This window comes from Pan paniscus, chromosome 13 (assembly GCF_029289425.2).
Source record: "Pan paniscus chromosome 13, NHGRI_mPanPan1-v2.0_pri, whole genome shotgun sequence".
NCBI classification, from domain to species: domain Eukaryota; kingdom Metazoa; phylum Chordata; class Mammalia; order Primates; family Hominidae; genus Pan; species Pan paniscus.
Window position 1 is genome coordinate 134122791 of NC_073262.2, and position 19720 is coordinate 134142510.

Consider the following 19720-nt stretch of genomic DNA (forward strand, 5'->3'; position numbering starts at 1 on the left):
AGTTTTGCTTGTTGCCCAGGCTGGAGTGAAGTGGCACGATCTCTGCTCACTGCAACCTCTACCTCCTGGCTTGAAATGATTCTCCTGTCTCAGCCTCCTGAGTAGCTGGGATTACAGGTGTGTACCACCATGACTGGCTAATCTTCTGTATTTTTAATAGAGACGGAGTTTTACCACGTCGGCCAGGCTGGTCTCAAACTTCTGAGCTCAGGTGATCCCCCCGCCTCGGCCTCCCAAAGTGCTGGGATTATAGGCATAAGCCACCGTGCCTGGTCTGAGTCAGATTCTTAAACATAATGCACCACATTCTGTTGTTGTTTTTGTTTTGTTTTGTTTTTGAGATGGAGTCCCATTCTGTCACCAGACTGGAGTGCAGTGGCCCAATCTTGGCTCACTGCAACCTCTGCCTCCCGGGTTCAAGCAATTCCCCTACCTCAGCCTCCCGAGTAGCTGGGACTACAGGAGCATGCCACAACGCCCAGCTAATTTTTTGTATTTTAGTACAGACGGGGTTTCACCATGTTGGCCAGGATGGTCTCAATCTCCTAACCTCATGATCCGCCAGCCTTGGCTTCCCAAAGTGCTGGGATTACAGGCATGAGCCACCATGCCCAGCCTGCACCACACTCTTTTCTGGCATAGGTACTATGCTTTATTTCACATGGCCATGGAGTCTCTGGTTTCTCTTATCTCCCCTTTATTTATTTTTTATTATTTTTAATTTAGGACATATCAGATATTAAACTGAAAAAACAGATACTACACTTGATCTTAGCCAAAAGGCTGAGAAGTGATACAGTAATTCTTCAGGTAGAGAAATGATTACAAAGATTTAAGTATATTTAATTAAAACCTAATTAAACTTCGAGAAATTATATAGCTTTTGGCAGGAACTTGTTTGCCGGTTTTCTGGAGACTATAGGCAGAGTGCTCCCAAATCTCCTCCTAGTAAACACTGCTAACAATTTGGAATTTATTCTTTCAGATTTGTTTTCCCATATTTATCATGGCTTTCCAGGTCAATACATACAGTTCTATCTTATGCTTGTAAGATCTGTAGTATTCTTTCTAGAGATTATGTTCATCAGAACATACTGCTACAGATTATTTTAGAGTTCACCTACACCAACACATTTAGCTCAAATGTATCTGTAAACCCAATACTCAATTTTCACCTCAGTGACAATCCCTTCAAAATATATTATACTCCACCCTCTCTAATTTCACCATATTCACTCTCTTACTCTACCAAAGCCTAGATATCGAAGGACAGTGTTTCATTAATTGGTTACAACATAAACCTAACAATTCAATTCTATGTGCTATTTTGGTACCTGTCTAAGCAAGTTACTAAGTACATTATTCTAGTGGAGTCAGCCCTGGAGAGAGAAGACGGAATGTACATAATCTATGAATAAATTCCAATCTTCAATCTTGTACTTGGTAGCAGATGAAGTCTCTATTTCTCTATAGCACCACTACAGTTTTCTAGGAGTTTTGGCTGTCCCTTTATGATGTCCCCTTCGGCTTTTTATGCCTACTGGCAGAAATCTGGATAACTACTCTTTCCTTCTCTAAAATCAGGCATAAAAGATTTGAGAGAATGTAAGGAAATTCCATTATGTTTGTATCCAGTAGACATACATTCTTTTTCAGTACAAGGTGCAAAACATACCTTTTACTCATCCCATCTTTGCTCACTAATCTGATTTGAAAAGCATCCTCAAACACTTCTTTTAATTCATGTGGAGTGACTTTGTCAGGCAGGTTCTTGATCAAAAGTGTTTTGGCATTTTGATCTACATAAAAACAAAAGAATATTTTTGGTGAGTTTAGATTTAGTAAGCATCAAAAGTCCCCTAAGATAGAAAAAATACCCCTTGGGTGGGGCGCAGTGGCTCATGCCTATAATCCCAGCACCTTGGGAGGCCGAGGTGGGCGGATCACAAGGTCAGGAGATGAAGACCATCCTGGCTAACACAGTGAAACCCCGTCTCTACTAAAAATACAAAAAATTAGCCGGGTGTGGTAGCACGTGCCTGTAATCCCAGCTACTCGGGAGGCTGAGGCAGGAGAATGGCTTGAACACGGGAGGTGGAGGTTGCGGTGAGCCAAGATCGCACCACTGCACTCCAGCCTGGGCGACAGAACGAGACTCTGTTTAAAAAAAAGAAAAAGAAAAGAAAAAAGAAAAAATACCCCTCAAAGAGTTGCAAAGTGGAAACAATACATCTTCATTAGTTTAACAAATATTTGAACACATACTCTGGGCTAGGGCCTGTGCTACATGCTCGCTGTGAAAACACAAACTTGGCCTCTGCTCTCAGGAATGTGTTCTTGTTGGAGAAGACTGGTAAATGAAGGGTCATGTAGTTATAAACTTCGATAAGTGCCAGGATGGACAAGTAAAAGGGGCAATGAGGAAGTCTAGTAGAGAAGTTTACCCTAGTGTGGGGGTAAGGAAAGAGTTTTCTGATCTGAGGAAGTGATATTTAAGCTAAAACTGGATGGATGGGTTTCAAGTAGCCAGAGACTGAGTCCTGGAAAGAATGTTATGACAGAGAAAGGTGAGCCATGCAGCTCAAGCACAGGAGAGAGGGCAAGGTGCCACGGAGGCAGGTGGCCTGTCGGAAACTGAGGACTACTTGCATCAAATTAGAAAGAATGTGATATTCCTGCCTGACCCAGAATCTTCTAGATACACGGATACCTTTGAACAAATTACCTTGTTTGCATACCTTTGTTTCCTTTCCCTTTGGTTTCTTTAATTTCATACCCAAGGACTTTTGTATCACTTAGTTCCAAGGCTTTTTCTTGATCAGCAGATTTAAAATTCACATAACCAGCTGGGCGCGGTGGCTCACGCCTGTAATCCTGGCACTTTGGGAGGCCGAGGTAGGTGGATCACGAGGTCAGGAGATCGAGAACATCCTGGCTAACACAGTGAAACCCCATCTCTACTAAAAAAATACAAAAAAATTAGCCGGGTGTGGTGGTGGGTGCCTGTAGTCCTAGCTACTTGGGAGGCTGAGGCAGGAGAATGGCGGGAACCTGGGAGGCGGAGCTTGCAGTGAGCCAAGATAGCACCACTGCACTCCAGCTTGGGCGACAGAGCAAGACTGTCTCAAAAAAAAAAAAAAAAAAAAAAAAATTCACATAACCAAATCTCCTACAGAGATGTAGAAGAAAAGGGAAAAAGCACACACAGGTAAGATGAAAAGCATATGCCTCTGGTTAGCTAATCACACTAGCTGTTGGAATAGAAATTAGCACTAAGTCACGAGCAGTTGGCTAATTTACAATTTAAAAGCAAGGCTCCACAAACTGGCAGTCAGTACTGTGAAGTAACTATGGAGAACTAGTTCTTACCCAGGGGGCAAGCTTGACAATCTCTAGAGACATTTTTGGCTGTTACAAACAGGGAATCATCTAGTGTCTAATGGGTAGAATCCAGGGAGGTTGCTAAACATCCCACAATGAACTGGACAGCCACCATAACATAGAACTGCCCAGCCCAGACCCGGTGCAGTGGCTCATGCCTGCAATCCCAGCACTTTGCGAGGCCAAGGCATGCAGACTGCTTGAGCTCAGGAGTTTGAGACCAGCCTGGTCAACATGTATTTCCTGTCTCTACAGAAAATACACACACACAAAAATTAGCCAGGCATAGTGGTACATGCCTGTGGTCCCAGCTAGTCGGGAGGCTGACGTGGGAAGATGGCTTGAGCTGGAGGGCAGGGGTTGCAGTGAGCCGAGATCGCACCATTGCATTCCAGCCTGGATGAAAGAGCCAGAGGCCCTGTCTCCAAAAAAACATTGTCCAGCCCAGAATGTCAGTAATGCTGAAGTCAAGAGACCTCATTCTAGAGCAAGGACTGAGAATCAGTGCAGAGTTTGCCTATTGACATCTCTATTAGTTTTCTGCTTAACAACTGACAAAATTTAACCAAGAGCTATAGAAAGTGTGGCTTGAAATTACAAATTTTGGCTGGGCACAATGGTTCACACCTGTAATCCCGGCACTTTGGGAGGCTGAGGTGGGAGGATTACTTGAGCTCAGGAGTTTGAGATCAGCCTGGGCAACATGGCGAAACCTCATGTACAAAAAAGGCATGGTGATGTGTGCCTGTAGTCCCAGCTATTCAGGAGGCTGAGGTGGGAGGATTGTTTGAGCCCAGGTGGCAGAGGTTGCAGTGAGCCATGATCACACCACTGCACTCCAGCCTGGGCAACGGAGTGAGACCCTGTTTCAAAAAAAGTTATTTATTTATGTATTTATTTTTGGCTCGGTTCACACCTGTAATCCCAGCACTCTGGGAGGCTGAGACTGGCGGATCACTTGAGACCAGGAGTTCAGGACCAGTCTGCGCAACATGGCAAAACCCCGTCTCTACTAAAAATACAAAAATTAGCTGGGCATGGTGGCAGGCGCCTGTAATCTTAGCTACTCGGGAGGCTGAGGCAGGAGAATTGCTTGAACCTGGAAGGTAGAGACTACAGTAAGCTGAGATCGCGCCACTGCACTCTAGCGACAGAGGGAGACTGTCTCAAAAAAAATTTTTTTTGGAATTTTTAAGAAACAAGCAGGCCACAGTGAGATCGCACCACTGCACTCTAGCCTGAGCGACAGACGGAGACTGTCTCAAAAAAAAAAAATTTTTTTTTTTTAATTTTTAAGAAACAGGCAGGGCACAGTGGCTCACACCTGTAATCCCAGCACTTTGGGAAGCTGAGGTGGAAGGATCACTTGAGCCCAGGAGTTTGAGACCAGCCTGAGTAAAACAGCGAGACCCCGTCTCTAAGACTTGGAAGATCTTGGGATTATTTTAATATTTTGGTTGGGAAAATGGGGTAGCAAAGTTTAATATAACAGATTTACTAAACATGAGCCACTGAAGGATTTTACATATTCATTTTAAACTGCAAGTGACTGAGGTAAAATCCCACCAAAGGGTGAAGAGCAGGTAACAAAAGGACCTGAGAAGACAGCAGCCTATGAACCATCATGAAGTAGTATAAAGCTACTGGAACATCTCAATTCTCCAGGAATAGTAAGTGCTGGGCTGATATGCTCTTAAAAACCTTCTTAGTTGATTGGTATTTACCTGGACAAGCCAACTTTGACACCAACAACTTCAAGATCATTTTTAGCAAAAAATTCACTGAGGCCAACTTTTAGTTCAGCAGCAGTTTTGTTGAAATTCAGGTTTCCAACAAACAGCTGGAATGCTACACATGGTTCAGTTGCTACACAAAAAGGTAAAAAAAAAAAAAAAAAGAACTCAGTTCAGAAAAAGTAGCACTAAAAGAAAATCCACTGAAAATTGTAACACCAAGCTTCTGTAGCAAATCCCATTGTTGCTCATTTGGGCTAATGGAGACTAAGTTGTTGCCAATGTGACATTCTCCATGCATCTCCTGTGCCTTAAACCACGGCCAACAAGCTACCTTCTAATTTCTTTTTTCTTTTTCTTTTTTTTTTTTTGAGACAGAGTCTGGCACTGTTGCCCAGGCTGGAGTGCAGTGGCGCAATCTCGGCTCACTGCAAGCTCCACCTCCTGGGTTCACGCCGTTCCCCTGCCTCAGCCTCCCGAGTAGCTGAGGCTACAGGCACCCGCCACCACGCCCGGCTAATTTTTTGTACTTTTAGTAGAGACAGGGTTTCACTGTGTTAGCCAGGATGGTCTTGATCTCCTGACCTCATGATCCACCCGCCTCAGCCTCCCAAAGTGCTGGAATTACAGGCGTGAGCCACCGCACCCGGCCTGTTACCTCCTAATTTCTGCTTTTTGGCTCCAGGGGACTCTTTCTGATTGGCCATTTCCTTCTTTTGTTTATCAGGTGTTTCTTTGATAGGTTCTGTGGGTGAAAGCCAGAATATTGCATTTGTAATCAACTGCTTGGGCCACTAATGAGTAAACTGGAAACTTTTATACTATCCACAAACATCATTCCTAAGCTACACTTAATTGTCACAAGACTCATGAGTTGAGTCTGGTCAGGGTACTTTTAAAAGCATTTCTAAATTAATAAGAAAGTTATTAAAATTAATAAAATAAATACAACAGCCCCTTCTGATGGGCTTCACTTACAACTAGCATTCCATGATGCCAGCCATACTGCTTAACAGGGCTGATTCAGATCATCCGACCTTCCCCCTCCTCCTCTTCCTCACTGCCTTTGTCACTGCCACTGTCGTCATCCTGTTCATCATCTTCAGCCCTCATGGGAAGGTCTTCTCTAACTTTCATCCCAGCTTTATCTTTTCCCCCACCCCTAGAATCACAAGGGAAGCCACCTAATCAATTATTATTACATAGACTAGTTGAGAATGACAAATTCTCCTCTCAGAGAACAATTGTTCTTTTATATCTGGCTGTATACAAATATCTAAGAAAAAAATTCACAGCCACTTTAACTTTTATTTTATTTTGAGATAGGGTCTCACTTATGTTGCACAGGCTGGAATGCAGTGGTGAGACTACGACTCACTGAGGCCTTGATCTCCCTGGCTCAATCCATCCTCTCACCTCGGCCTACCTAGTAGCTGGGATTACAGGTGTGTGCCACCATACCTGGCTAATTTATTATTTATTTATTTATTTATTTTTGAGGCGGAGTCTCACTCTGTTGCCAGGCTGGAGTGCAGTGGTGCAGTCTCGGCTCACTGCAACCTCCACCTCCTGGGTTCAAGTGATTCTCCTGCCTCAGCCTCCCAAGTAGCTGGGATTACAGGCACGCACCACCATGCCCGGCTAATTTTTGTATTTTTAGTAGAGAGGGGTTTCGCCACATTGGCCAGGCTGGTCTTGAACTCCTGACCTCGTGATCCGCCCACCTCAGCCTCCCAGAGTGCTGGGATTACAGGTGTGAGCCACCATGCCCACATACCTGGCTAATTTATTAATTTCTTGTAGAGATAGGGTCTCGCCCTGTTGCCCAAGCTGGTCTTGAACTCCTGGCCTCAAGCGATTCTCCTGCTTCAGCCTCCCAAAGTGCTGGGATTACAGGGTATGAGCCATAACACCCAGCCTCATTTTAACTTTATTATGAAATAATTTTAAATGTATTGTTCTTGCATTTTAATAACTATAGTAAGAATTACTGCTTTGGTAGCAATATTTTAAATGTTACACAGACTCCATCAAGACAGAAAAAAACCACTGAAAATTAAATCTGAGACGACCTACCTGCGTGGATCATAAGCATAAAGACAGAACTCATCAATGTATAGTATTCAAAGAGAAAATTTCTGGGCTAGGCATGGTGGCTCATGCCTGTAATCCCAGCACTTTGGGGGGCTAAGGTGGGCAGGTCACTTCAGGTCAGGAGTTCAAGATGGCCTGGCCAACATGGCGAAACCCCATCTCTACTAAAAATACAAAAATTAGCCAGTGTGGTGGTGTGCGCCTGTAGTCCCAGCTACTCAGGAGGCAGAGGCTGCAGTGAGCCAAGACCACACCAATGCACTCCAACCTGGGTGACAGAGCAAGACTCTGTCTCAAAAAAAAAAAAAAAAAAAGGAAAAAGAAAAAATCTCTGACTAGGGTCAGGTAGAAAGCAAAAGTCAAACATCCACTGAGACTCCCCATCAATGAGGCCCATCCCGAAGAATCAGCCGGGAATTGCCAAGGCAGTTTTCAGAGGGATGGATTTTTAACAGAACCTCTCCCCAAGTGCCGTAGAATGGCACACACAGCAGCTTGTCTCTAACTCACAGCCACTCACCAGGAACCCCCTGCAGAAGGATTCTTTATCTTCCTCATCCTGGTCCAACTCACTGTTCCTGTCTTCATTCTCCTGGTGGCTCTCACGGTCCTTGAGCTTGGCTCCCCTCCTGCTTGGTGATATTAACTTCTCAGCAAACATAGGAGCCAGAGACTTTTCCTCCCCTTTCTTTCCTGGGACAGTGGTATTCTTCCTGCAATTCTTATGAGGGACAAGAACCTGGAGGAGAAACAGCAACAATGAAAAGATGCCTCTTCATGAAGCTACCATCACACTGCACAGTCACTAAGTGCAAGATTCGGGTCGTGCATGTAAGTCAACAACTATTTCAACTCTCTAGGATGAATTTCTCCTAGAGAAATGTAGTAAAAAGCTTCCAGCACCAGAATCACCTGACATGCTTGTCTAAAGAAAAAAAACAAGGCCAGGCCCGGTGGCTCACGCCTATAATCCCAACACTTTGGGAGGTGGAGGTGGGTGGATCACCTGAGGTCGAGAGTTTGAGACCAGCCTGACCAACATAGAGAAACCCCGTCTCTACTAAAAATACAAAATTAGCTGGGCGTGGTGGCGCATGCCTGTAATCCTATCTACTCAGGAGGCTGAGGCAGGGGAATTGCTTGCACCCAGGAGGCGGAGGTTGTGGTGAGCCGAGATCACGCCACTGCACTCCAGCCTGGACAACAAGAGTGAAATTCTGTCTCAAGAAAGAAAATTTAAAAAACAGAATGCTGGGCATGGTGGCTCATGTCTGTAATCCCAACACTTTGGGAGGCCAAGGTGGGCAGATCACCTGAGGCCAGGAGTTCAAGACCAGCCTGGTCAGCATGGTGAAACCCTGTCTCTACTAAAAAAAAAAAAATACAAAAACTGGCCGGGTATGGTGGTGGACACTGTAGTCCCAGCTACCTGGGCAGATGAGACATGAGAATTGCTTGAACCCAGGAGGTGGAGGTTGCAGTGAGCTGAGATCGCACCACTGCACTCCAGCCTGGGTGACAGAGTGAGACTCTATCTCAAAAAAAAAAAAAAAAAAAAAAAAACAAAGAAAAATTCTCAGACTTCACTTAGCACTAACAAACCAGAATATCCACAGGGAAGCATCCAGATTTCTACAAGTAGGGACGCTACTGACCCAGGAGAATATACATCAATTATTCATGTCATTAGAGCCCCAATTCTGACTCTGTGTGACGGGTCAGCGTCAAAATGCAGGTGCAAAACACAGTTTATTCAGTGTACCAGAGGGAAAACTAAAACTACCTTTAGGCTATGTATATAAGGTATATATGAAACATAAATGAATTTTGTGTTTAGACTTGGGTGCCATCCCCAAGATATCTCTTTATGTATCTGCAAGTATGCCAAAATCCAAAAAATCTGAAGTCTAAAACATTTCCAGTCCCAAGCATTTCGGATAAGGGATACTCAACCGATACAGTACATGCTCTCTTATCTATGTCAACTTAACCAACTGGCTGGATTAAATGACTGTCTCAATTCCAAACAGGTCTTACTATAATAACTTGATGCTTATGAAATCCCAAGCATGAGTGGGCCACTCTGTGGTACTCCTACTAATGTGATGTCTCTATTCCTGTGAGCTGAACTGTATCTTTAATAAAAACCCGCTGTGTTGTTTGCTAACCTGTATTTGCAGTTTCAACTGCAAAATTAACTAAACATCACATAAACCAATACGATCAACGCAAAAAGGGTGGGGTGCAGTGGCTCACACCTATAATCCCAACACTTTGGGAGGCCGAGGCGGGCAGATCACATGAGGTGAGGAGTTTGAGACCAGATTGACCAACATGATGAAACCCCATCTCTACTAAAAATAAAAAATTAGCCGGGCGTGGTGGCACATGCCTGTAATCCCAGCTACTTGGGAGGGTGAGGCAAAAGAATTACCTGAACTCAGGAGCTGGAAGCTGCAGTGAGCCAAGACTGAGCCATTGCACTCAAGCCTGGGCAACAGAAGTGAGACTCCATCTCAAAAAATAAAATAAAATAAATGCAAAAAGTTATTGAGTCTCTGAAAACAAACTTCAGTGCTTTGGAGGTATTTGATAAAGCTTAAAAAACTGCAATCAAGTTAAGGGTGCATGAGCAACCATAAAAGAATGGGAAAAGCTGTAAAACTGTGGGAATCTGTATTCAAACTGCTTTACTTACTAGGATGTTAGAGTTTTCCTTTGCTTTAAAGAAACAAACTTTAAATTGCAGAAGATGCATTATGTGTGTATTTTATGCAGGGAAGATAAGCTACTCCAGTAGTGGACTCAAAGATAAGGCCTTGGTCCCGTATCAAAATATTGCCAAAAGAATACATAATGTCTTAAATTAAAATCAAAAGGTATGGATGGATAATTTTCATGATTTCCCTACTTTTACTTTTTAAAAAATTGTATAAAGTGTATAACTGTTTTAATATACTTATGGCAAAATGGTTACTACAGTCAAGTAAATTAACAAGTCCATCATCCCTAATAAGTGTGTGTGACAAGAGCACCCAAAACCCACTTTTACTTTTGATTAATTAAAACAATTAGACTGAAGAGGGTTGAAGAAAGTTTCTATCACACAACCAGCTGCTCAAAGTGGACAACAAATAAATGCTATCTGCCTCTCAGAACAAGCTGCTTAGGAGAAGACTGAGAAATGAATGGGGAAGGTATAGGGGGTTTGGATTCAGCAGACCTATGTATAACCCTGGCTGTCACTTATTAGTTCTGGAAACATGAGCAAGCTGGTTAATGGCTAAATCTGCTTTCTTGTCTAATTTTAGTATATGTGCTGCCGAAGCGAGCACGCTTTCTTGTCTAAAAAATGGAGCTATATGATGCCTACCTAACCCGGTCACAGTGAGGATGAAATGAACCAATGTATAAAGCAGTGGTCCCAAACCTTTTTGGCACCAGGGACCGGTTTTGTGGATGACAATTTTTCATGCATCCGGTGGGAGGGGAGAGGGATGATTCAAGTACATTACATTGATTGTGCACTTTATTTCTGTTATTACATTGTAATATATAATGAAATACAACTCAACATAATGTAGAATCAGTGGGTGCCCTGAGCTTGTTTTCCTGCAACTAGACAGTCCCATCTGGGGGTGATGGGAGACAGTGACAAATCATCAGGCATTAGATTCTCATAAGGAGCGTACAACCTAGATTCCTCACATGTGCAGTTCACAATAGGGTCTGTGTTCCTATGAGATGCTATTGCTGCAGCTGATTCTGACAGGAGGCGGAGCTCAGGCAGTAATGCAAGCAATGGGGAGGCAGCTGTAAATTCAGATGAAGCTTCCCTCACTTGCCCACCACTCACCTCCTGCTGTGCGGCCTGGTTCATAACAGGCCATAGACCAGTCTGTGGCCCAGGGCTTGGGGACCCCTGGCATAAAGCCCTTGTACAATGGCTGCACATATGAAACATTCCATATTCATTAGCTGTGTACCCACTAACCCACCTTAATTCTTTCAGGACTCAACTTAAACCTATCTATTTTCAAATTCCAAAGGAGAGACTCTCAGAAGAACATAGTGAGGACTATGTCAAAAGAAGAAATATGAAAACATGTTTGGCAGGTACACAAAGTAATAGACTTTTTTTTTTCTTTTTTCTTTTTTAATTTAAAACAGCCAGGCAGGGCTGAGGGAAAGCACCGCCCTCCTGGGCCATAAATGAATGGATTTTAATGAATCAATTTAAAGAATGAAGAGATTTAAACCAGTATTACCAGAAAACCAGTATCACTTTACAAACAAAGAACACCTTGGCATTCCCAAAATAACCCACACTTGGTCACGATACATTATGATGTATTACTCTTTGCATAACATTGATATTCAATTTGCTAATATTTCTGGAATTTTTGTATCTATGCTCATTAAAGAGAGTGGTCTGTGATTTCTCAAAATGACCTGGTCAGGTTTTGGTATCCAGTTTAGTGTGGACTTGTAATACTAGTTGAACAGTTTGCAATATCACTTTTGAGGTTTGTGGTTGTTTTTTGTTTTTTTGTTTTTTTTTTGCTTTGAGACCGACTGTCTCCCAGGCTGCAGTGCAGTGGCACGCTCACTACAACCTCCGCCTCCCGGGTTCAAGCGATTCTCCTGCCTCAGCCTCCCGAGTGGCTGGGACTACAGGTGGGAGACACCACGTTCGGCTAATTTCTGTATTTTTAGTAGAGACGGGTTTCGCGATGTTGCCCAGGCTGGTCTCAAACTCCTGGGCTTAAGCGACCCACCCTCCTCTGCCTCCCAGAGTGCTGGGATTACAGGCGACGGCCACCCAGCCCGGCCAACTTTTGAGATTAAACAATGCAGTTTAACTGCTTTACTCTGGATTTTAATTGTTGGCATTAATAATAAATTCTACTCTGCTCAACTCTACATATAATTACCTCATCTCTACTGCCATTGTCCTTAGCTTCTGACATCTCATCTTCCCCATCTTCTACCTCCTTTGGGGAAAGACTTATTTTCTTCAGTTCACCTTGACTTTTTTTCCTGCTCAAAATAGACAAGATTATTATTAGGCACATGACAAGGCCTTCACACATTCCAAGCCAGGCACGTTTTGTCTCTGGTATTTCCAACAGTAAACTGGCATTTGGAATAAACTTATGTTAGGCCTCATCTTAACTTTTAATTTTCATTTGGTATCTTTTACTCACACCAGCGAACAGAAAAACAAATACAAAAGGTGATTTTTGATGTTGTAGGTGAGGTCTCCCATACCTCTTCTTTTGCCACAATTGATAAGTGGAAACTCCTTAAGAAAAAAAAAAAAAAAAAGACAAATTCCCAGGAATTCCTTCCTATTCCTCTCATTCTGATCCGTCACGTGTTTAAAAATATATATATAGTTCCACTACAGACTACTCAAATGGAAGCACACTGGGCCAAAATAAAGGGGACAAAGGGCCAAAAACAGTACCTGCAATTCAAGTACCTTTACTTCGCCAGTCAGATAATTCTGTGAACTGGGTCAGCGTCCATCACTACCCCCACCAGAATTCAGAACACACACGAGTCTATAACCCTCGCTGCCCACAGCAGCCCTTGTCCCTAACAGGTTTTCCTTTAAGGCTGTCGCGGTGCGCCCCTGCAAGCCACCGCGCGTGACGGACGCGGGCACGACGCCTGGGGACAGCCCGAAGAAAACCGCGGGCACCGACACGCTGGTGACGCCCTCTCAGCTATTGCCCCAGTCCAAGGCGCGCGGGGAACACGGCCACGTAAAGATACGGCGCCCTGGTGACTCCGCCTCGCCCAATCAGAGCCCGCGCAACCCCTGAACCAATCCTGAGCCGCGACCCTGGGAGGGGCGGGCGGTGCGGGAGCCTGGGGGCGTTAGTCTTGAGCCGGGGTGGAGGGGGCCGCACGTGCTGCGCCTGCGCGTGGAGCGGACATTTTGCTGCGGTCTAGCGCGGGAGGCGGGGTTTTGGGTTCGCTGGTCCAGGTGCGCGCGGTGTCCCAGGTCTTCGCGCCAGGTTGGCGCGGGAGAAGGCCGAGGTGCCCCAGAGTTCGAGGAGTTGGTGACGGTCACGCGGTGCGACGCTCCATGGCGGAGGGGCAGTCGGAAAGTGAATAGCAGTCATTAAAAGCGACCAGTCCGTAAGGGCGCGTGTGCCGGCGCCCTTACGGACCCCAGCGCTCGGGGTCGTTAAACCGTTTAAGTCGCGTCCCGCCCAGTGAGGGCTATGTTAGCGTCCTCGCCGTTTCCAGCCGTGAAGGAGGCACTGAGACGACAGCTGAGGGTCACTCCGTTAAGGCTGTCGCTGCTGTAGGGGCCCTCGCCCGCTGCGTGTTTGTGCCACCCAGCGTACTGGGTGCTTTTTCAAAATTTTATCATGGACGTCTCAAAACACACGTGTGACTTAGATGGTAAAAGTTTCATTTTTCATTTAAAGAAGTTAAGGCTCGGTAGTTAAGGTTTAATTCTCCATCACTTAATACTCTCGTAGTTTTTTGAGTTGGACTGTCATGAACATGTGCTCTCACAAGGCCTCATGGCCATTAACACCAGTAGCCCCAGTAGGAGGATCAAGCTCCTCGGAGTTAGCCCCATGTTGGAACTTGAACAGTGACACTTTGGGGATATTGTGTGTGTTTGGGGTATAGGGAAGGGTGATCTTGAGTAAGGAGCCCTGGCCTTATCCTAGCTTCAGAAAGACCCAAACTGGGAAAGAATGAGAATAGAAAAAACAATCTGCCTACCTGTTTTAGATTTGGTACCTCACCAAACTCTTGTTACCTAGCTAACTTTATGAGATTAGCCCAAATATTTTAAGAAAATATTATATATATCTGATCAAGAACAACTGAAGAAAAGGCAAAAGCCCATTTCATTTAAGAACAGATGCAGGGTTCAAATAAAGTATTAGCAAATTGAATCACCACTGCCTGCCAGGAAGTATTATTAAAATCAATAACAAGGACAGGATAAGTCACAAGCAAAATCCATAAATGTGCCAAAATATGGCACCTTGGCAGTTGAGAAAACCACAGAAGCAAGGTCTCTGTAATCTGCTCCCTCCCATAAAGCAGGGTCATAAAGGAATTCACTGGTCTACCTCATGTGAAGTAGGTTGTAAGACCCTCATTCCAGAGGAGTCTTGCGCCATACCTGGGGAGGAGAAGTGTCATGCAGAGACGCAAGAAAGAATCTGAGCCAACGGGCCATGCCGAAGTCTCCTCCCACCCCTATGTATGACCATTAGATGATGCCCCTTTTGTCCAATCATGTTTCTGCACAACTATCTACTTCTTTCATCAGACTTAGCATAAAAATACAGTTTTCTTTAGGTCATGGGGTCTTCGTTTCTTAAGGTTCCTGTGTCACATAAGACTTTAAATTTGTTATGCCTTTCTCTCATTAACCTTGTTATAGGGGTGTCAGCCATAACCCTTAAGATGGGAGAGGAAAATATTTTCTCCCCTACCAACGAAATGATGACAGATTTGACCACATTACAATTTACAACATCTGGATGCAGGAGTTTCTATAAACCAATTTAAAACATAAGGAACAAATTAGAAATATTTGTAACATATACAAAACAAATTTAATATTGTAATATGAATGAAATACAAATCAAGAAAAAAAATGGCTGAAGGATATGAAAAGCCATTTTCAGGAGAAATTTGAGTGGCAAAGATATGAAGACATGCTCAACTATACAACCATTAGGGAAATGCAACTTAATAAGATACTTTATCTGTCAGAGTGACAGAAATTACGAGTGTTTGGGATTGTGGAGAAACTGGTGAAAGGGCAAATTGTTACAAACACTTGGAGAGAAATTTGGTAGTTTTAGTAAAGGTAAAAATACTCATTCCTTCCTTTAGCAAATCCACTTGCATGTGTCTAACCTAGAGAGCATTCAAACTGCTGGAGAGACATATACGTTAATCTTTATTGCAAACTTTGGGAGTTTTTTGTTGTTGTTGTTGTTTGAGACAAGAACTTGCTCTCACCCAGGCTGGAGTGCAGTGGTGCCATCATGGCTCACTGCAGCCTTGACCTCCCAGGCTCAAGCAATCCTCCCGCCTCAGCCTCCTGAGTAGCTGGGACCACAGGCATGCACTGGTTAATTTTGGGGGTTTTTTTGGGGGGGGGTGTTGTTGTTTCTGTAGAGATGGACTTTTGCCATGTTGCCCAGCCTGGTCTTGAACTCCTGGGGTCAAGGGATCCTCCTGCTTGAAGCCAGGAGTTTGAGACCAGCCTGGGCAACACAGCGAGATCTCATTTCTACCAAAAAAAAAAAAAATTATCTGGGTGTGTGCCAGTAGTCCCAGCTACACAGGAGGCTGAGACAGGAGGATCACTTGAGCCCACCAGGAGTTTGAGGCTACAGTGATCCCACCACTGTGCTCCAACCTAGGTAACAAAGTGAGACCCTGTCTTTAAAAAACAAAAATAAAAAGTGTCTTTTAATTGTTGGTTTGTTTTGAATTAGGATTTTAAAATATCTACACATTACATTTAGTTGATATGTCTCTTTTTAAAAAAAAATTTTGAGATGGAGTCTCCCTCGGTCACCAGGCTGTGCAGTGGCTAAATCTTGGCTCACTTCGACCTCCTGGACTCAAGCAGTCCTCCCACCTCAGCCTCCCAAGTAGCTGGTGCACCACCACACCAGGCCAATTTTCTTTATTTTTCATTTTTTGTAGAGAAGAGATTGCCTTCTGTTACCCAGGCTGGTCTCAAACTCCTGGGCCCAAGTGATCCTCCCACCTTAGCCTCCCAAAGTGCTGGGATTACAGGCATGAGCCACCACGCCTGGCCGTTAAATCTTTTGAAAACCTATAATCGAGAACCTCCCCTTTAAAAACGCCTTTTATTTGTTGGAGAAACTGTCAGTTGTCCTGTAGAATTGTCTCTAATCTGGACTTGGTTGACAATCTTGTGGTTCTTTACCATATTCCTTCATCAGTGTTTTTGTAAACTAGAGGCTTGGTTAGATTCAGGTTCAGCTGTTTTGCAAGAATTCTTTTTGGTGCTGTGTACTTCTGTAATGTCCCTCTAGGGGGCACTTAACCACTTCAGATCTGGTTGTTCCACATTCAGTGGTGTTAAAATTGATCAGACAATTTGAGTGTTGCCAGCTTGATCCATCCAGGATAACGATCAACCTTCCACTAGATCATTTTAGGCCTTTTTTTGTTTGTTTTTGTCTTTGGTTTTTGGTTTTTTGGTTTTTTGAGACAGAGTTTCCCTCTTGTTGCCCAGGCCGGAGTGCAATGGCACGATCTTGGCCCACTGCAACCTCCGCCTCCCAGGTTCAAGTGATTCTCCTGCTTCAGCCTCCCCAGTAGCTGGGATTACAGGCATCTGCCACCACACCCAGCTAACTTTTTGTATTTTTAGTAGAGATGGGGTTTCACCGTGTTGGCCAGGCTGGTCTTGAACTCCTGACCTCAGATGATCTGCCCACCTTGGCCTCCCAAAGTGCTGGGATTACAGGCATGAGCCACCGCGCCTGGCCAGCAGTGTTGTTTTACAAAGCAAATGATTGGGGATAATCTGTTACTCATTAAATTTTTTTTTTTTTTTTTTGAGACGGAATCTTGCTCTGTTACCCAGGCTGGAGTGCAGTGGCACGATCTCAGCTTACTGCAACCTCTGCCTCCTCGGTTCAAGTGATTCTCCTGTCTCAGCCTCCTGAGTAGTTGGAATTACAGGCGCGTGCCACCACGCACAGCTAATTTTTGTATTTTTAGTAGAGACAGGGTTTTGCCATGTTGGCCATGCTGGTCTTGAACTCCTGACCTCAGGCGATCCGCCTGCCTCAGCCTCCCAAAGTGCTGGGATTATAGGCATGAGCCACCGCGCCCAGCCTACTCATTAAATTGAAGGGGGGTAATATGCAGGAAAATGATGGAATCAAATTGCCAGAATGTTAACAGCAGTTAATTTGGGTGTTGGGAATGGAAGTAATTTTTTTTGGTGGTTTTTTGTACTTTTTTCAAATTTCCTGAAATGCAAATAAAAGAAATCCTGCCTGAACACATCTAAAGGAGGTGAGATGAACAGGGAGAAAGACTGGAGGGAAGGTTCCAAGTCCAAGTTCCAGGAAGGGTGGCCAGGGAAGTCCACACGCCAGCAGTGATGATAGTGGACCTCAGTTGCTTTGCTTTTGTGTGTGCCTGTCCAGTGTTCATTCTGCCTCCTGACATCCCTCATTCCCTTTAGGCTCTCCACCTCCTCCCCTGATTCAGTTTTGGTGGAACTGCTTCCCTGGCCAAAGCTCAGGGGCCAGTCAGACCCTTCTCCCCAGGACTTGGGCACATCACCTCCTCCTGGAAGCCTTCCCTCGGCTGGGGCAGGTGCCTCTCTTCGATGCCTGAGTTCCAGCTGTCAAAGCACTTATATGCCAGTATGTTTATCTGCCCTCTCCTTCACCCCGCCTCAGCCTTGAAAAGTGCCTGGCACATGGTTGGTGCTCAATAAATGTTGGATGAATGATGCCTGTGTTGCTTAGAGCTGAAGAAGGGGCTTGAATGTTAGATTAAAAGATTCCAGAAACTCTTGTGGATGTTCCATAGGATGTGGCTGCAGCTTCCAGGCTCTTCAGTCTAATTCCAGCCCATGGCCTCTTCTTATTGACCAGGGCACACTTACCCAAGTTCGCCTTCCCTGAGTCCCCACTGTCCCGCACCTATGCGTCAGGACTTTGATCCTGCCCAGTCCCCAGTTTTCCTGCCCTGCCTTGTGCAGAAACTTGAATGTTAGGTTGGGGTATTGCCTTGAAGGGGCCACAGAAAGAACATTTACTTTAGAGAGTCACCACCATCCTCAGACTACACCTTGTAGATTTAGAAACCTGGACACCATTTGGAACGATGTTGCAGACTGTCAGTTTTTGCCTCTGAGTCTCATTTGTGTGCAGGCAGATTGTACATTCTTTCTTTAGAAATGTCAGTACCTCTCAGTCCAGTCTGACTTTGGCCTTAGGTCATTCTGACATGTAAGGATAATTAGCAGCAGAACCAGGAGTCACAGCTGGGCAGCCCAACCAGAGAGTCCTTGCTCACCACCTCCACACTCCACTCTACTAACTCAGTGTGTTAGAAGCACACTGGGGTTCTTTTCTTGTGCTGAAGAGGTTTAGACTGTTAGAAAAATGTAAGTATGAGCCAGGCGCAGTGGCTCTTGCCTGTAATCCCAGCACTTTGGGAGGCCAAGGCAGGAGGATCATTTGAGCCCAGGAATTCAAGACCGGCCTGGGCAACATAGTGAGACCCTGTCTGTATAAAATAAGATAAGAAGATAAGATAAAATAAAATAAAATAGTGTACGTATGTTTCTAGGATCAAATTCTGAAATCTGTCCTCATTTTTCCTGCCAGGAGGAGGAGGGGGATTAGAATAATTACAGAATATTACAGACTATAGTTTGCAGTTTAAAAGAAATCAATAATATTTGCTAATCTTAGAAACTGTAAAGATAACTGCTAGTAGAACAAACAGAATGTGTAACCTTCAAGCCAGTGGATAGATCAGTTAAGGTTCTTGGTTGCAAATGACTCCAGCCAACTTCAGCAGAAAAAGAACTTATTGAAATGCTCTCAGTAGCTCAAATATCAACAGGAAGGCAGGAAAACCTGGCTGAGAAAAAGGGCGGAACCCAAGACAGACTGGGCAGGATACTGCTGTCAGTGCTGCTGCCCCTGGACACGCCTGCCCCTGTTGTTGTGCGTCTTAGTGTCATTTGCTCCAGATACGGGTCCCACGTTGGGTCACCCAGCTGGCTTGGTCCATCATGTACCAATAGATGTCAGCAGTGGAGAGTGTCCAGAACTCTTTCACCCCTGTAAGTGGGAGACTGGGCTTAGTCTTCCACTGAGTCACACAGTGAGAGATTCCCCCCAATAAGAAAGGAGTTCACATGCTAGGGTGTGCCCCCTCTCCCCCACAAGGCAACTCCTCTCTACAAGGAAATTTGGTATATGTGCTGCTGAAGCCAGCACGCTACAAGGAAATTTGGAACAAGAACCTGATGGATCCATTAGAAGACAAGAATAGGGAAAGGGGAAGACTTGGAGAAGTGTACAAAAATGAGATAGGCTCCCAGATGCCAGGAATGATCTGGAAATGCCACCTGGTAATGAAGAGAACAGATGTGCAGTGCTACACACTTTACCTTTGCTGAGTAGATGCCTAACAGAAGGAAGGGTAGGCATATGCAGCTTTGTTTGTTGATGAGACTAATCTTGGACTTTCAATTTTCAAGGAAATTAAGACTTTTTCTGAGAAGCGAAGAATTATTCCAGTGTACTCACCCTCAGGAACGCTGGCAGAGTAGGGTAGATTAACTGATGGTGGGATCAGAAAAGAAGTGAAGCTCAGAGGAGGCTGATGGATTGGGAGAAAGCTGTCTAGAACCTGGAAGTCTAGATGAGGTTAAAGAATAAATATGGCCGGATGCAGTGGCTCCCGCCTGTAATCCCAGTACTTTAAGAGGCCAAGGGTGG

At 44.6% G+C, this 19720-nt stretch overlaps 1 non-coding gene and 1 pseudogene across 2 annotated transcripts; both read right to left on the reverse strand.

Annotated features, from left to right (window-relative positions):
• Window positions 1–667: 667 nt before the first annotated feature.
• Window positions 668–795, reverse strand: LOC112439221 (U2 spliceosomal RNA; annotated as a pseudogene).
• A 1015-nt stretch (window positions 796–1810) lies between these two features.
• Window positions 1811–13095, reverse strand: LOC100988264 (uncharacterized). Of its 2 annotated transcripts, none has more exons than XR_008624609.2 (4): window positions 12679–13095; window positions 12143–12248; window positions 7729–7947; window positions 1811–2957 (listed from the first exon to the last, which is right to left on the reverse strand). It is a non-coding gene; the product is annotated as an uncharacterized LOC100988264 (transcript). The 2 variants fall into 2 exon arrangements; XR_010109550.1 differs by having other exon boundaries at window positions 1811–2960.
• Between the last annotated feature and the right edge of the window lie 6625 nt (window positions 13096–19720).